This window comes from Chrysochloris asiatica, unplaced genomic scaffold, assembly GCF_000296735.1.
Source record: "Chrysochloris asiatica unplaced genomic scaffold, ChrAsi1.0 scaffold00036, whole genome shotgun sequence".
Lineage (NCBI taxonomy): Eukaryota > Metazoa > Chordata > Mammalia > Afrosoricida > Chrysochloridae > Chrysochloris > Chrysochloris asiatica.
Genome location: NW_006408554.1, coordinates 9,983,436 through 9,986,071, shown reverse-complemented (window position 1 = coordinate 9,986,071; position 2,636 = coordinate 9,983,436).

The following is a 2,636-nucleotide window of genomic DNA, read 5'->3' as shown; positions in this document are numbered from 1 at the left end:
TAAAACAGGTTTTATCTTCTATGAACACTTTTATTAATCAAATACCAGTTTTAGACATTCTCAGTGGAATAGGCAATATTTCATCCCAATATTTTGGGCATAAGCCTTCAAACAGGTGTCTTAAATCTGGTCCCCATGCAGTACTTTTCCACAGCAATGGTTTTCATACATAGTGGTCACTGGTTGCTACCCTTCTGGTGACGTTAGATGACCAACGTGAAGAAGACCTCTTCACCAAACACAGAGGCTGTGCCCACCAGTAATACTTGCTGAAATAAGACCGGGATTCCAGAGAGAAAAGAATTTTTATCAAAACTTAAATTTCACAGATAGGAAGTTTTGTTATAGGCAATGAAATTCCTCTGCAGATAGGAAGCCCAGTGTGGGGAGATCTATGGAGATGATAGAGAACAGGCATCTGCCTAATCTAGGAAACAAAGCATAAGACTGTCTGTCTTTACCACCGCTCCTTCCCTCCTCTCCACCCCTCTCCCAGTTTCACTCCTGTTCACTTTTCTCTGCCATGAAATAGACCAATGTACCTGGGCCATAGAAAGATAAATGAGCAAACAAGGGCAAGAAGTCAATTCTGTTCAGATGGAGCAACACTGCTCTTGGAGGAATTCTAAGTGACCGAGGTTTCCTGAATTATGGGTGGAAAATCCTCTTCACTGAGTTTATTCTGTATGCTTGGTCTTAGGTTTTGCTTTGTTTATTCTAATGAAATGACATCCAGGTGGCTTGACTGAGATTTTAAAACTCCAACAACTCTGAAACACTGGGAATTGCAAAGACAGAAGACTCCACTACTCAAGACTGTCATCAAATTCCCAGGCTCCTTCTGTCTTCTAGCTCAATCTTCTTTGGTTTGTGGCTTTCATCATTATGGTCCCTTTATAGCTGTTGCTCCTCCATCTCTTCGTCAGGTTGGAAACTGAGAGATCAAACCCTTTTCAACAGGTCTCAAAGCATGAGCCGGTCGTGCCAGGGCATAAGAACTTCGGCGTCAACTTCACAGACCTCCACTTTCCCTGTCTCAGACCCATCTGCACAAGATGAAAACTATTCAGTGGGGACTCTATCTTCCCTCACACACTCTTAAACTATATCCCCTCTTGAAAACTTGTAAGCCAGTCACTTCGTGCCGTTATTGCCTCCTCATGTTAGGTAGCCAATGTCTAAGTTGCCCGTCCCTATCTATCCTGTGTACAGAGGGGATAGCATTGATATTTGATGTGAAGATGTCTTTCCTCTCTGTTGGTATTTAGAGCTACTACCTTCATGAGTATAGGTCAAGTTCATCAAATTGTAGCACTTTACCTTAGCTTCCTTTATCAAAAATTGTGGGGTTTTTTTTTTTTTTAAATCTTCCTATAATTGAGTTGTGATCATCAAGTCTGAGGCTAGGTCAAATGGATACTATCTGCAAGTTTGGGTGTTCTTGTGTGTCTCCCCTCACTTCATATTAGCTGGATGCTTCATACTCAGCTCTAGCCCTCCATGACTATGTCCTTATCCATGGGCTCAGGTGTCCCCAGGTCTCACTGCACTTTGGACCAACCAGCCCTTCCTCTTCTCTCTCTCTCATCTCCAGAACAACAGGAGTCCATGGAATGTGGTTGAACTCTGCCCCTTCCTTCATTGCTGCCTTTCCCCTTCTTCCTCTCACCAGTAGACCAACATAGTTGTCAGCAAGCTTACATGCCTGCTCATGTGTTCCCTTTGAGTTTCAGTCTTAGACGGGGGTTTGTCCTGAGGGAACTTGACTGCATGCCTTGATGACTTCTCGGTGAACAACTTGCTTATTATTGCAGTAGCCAGTCATACTGCCATTTTTGTTTTGAGTTTTTCCTGATGATCTTTCTTTGAAGATGTATTTTCTATTATTCTAGCTGTTCCAAGCTGGTCTGTTTGTTCTTTCTATTGGGAATGTCCCACTTCAGAAGGTTCTGGATGGGACTCAGAATATTTTTTTATAATTCTTAATGTAACATTTAACAATTGAGGAATATACTGAAGGAGAGCTTTTGCCATTTATGGTTTTCCTACCTCTCTCCTTCCTGTTTTGGGCAAAAATCTAAGATTCCAAATTTTATCATATGACCAGGTGATGAGTATGCCTCAAGAGTATAGAAATCTAGAAAGAAGAATAATCAACAACATATAAAATTTAATACAAGCTCAGTAAAGTATTACTTCCCATTTCTTTTGCTACCCCTTTTTTTTCTATGAGCTTCCATTTCTTTCTTTCCTTTTTACTTTTTATTTTGAATTGAGTGAAGGTAAACAGACAAGATCATCAGCTTTACTTTCAGCCAATCATATGTTTTGTTTCATCTCAATGATTTTATTACCCTCCCTATAATAACACCTTATTCTGCTTCCATCTTGTGGCTTCCCTTTTTTCTTTTCTTTTTTTTTTTTTAATTTAAGGTTTTTATTGTGGATTGAGTGAAAGTTTACAGCGCACATCATCAGTTTCACATTCAAACATTCATATAACTTGTTTCATTACATTGATTATAATCCCTTCCATATACCATCAGTTAAAAGTATTTCTCTCTATCCACTTTAGCTTTTTAAAAAACACACAAACAAAAAACCCCACTCAGGCATATATAATAATTTACATCTCC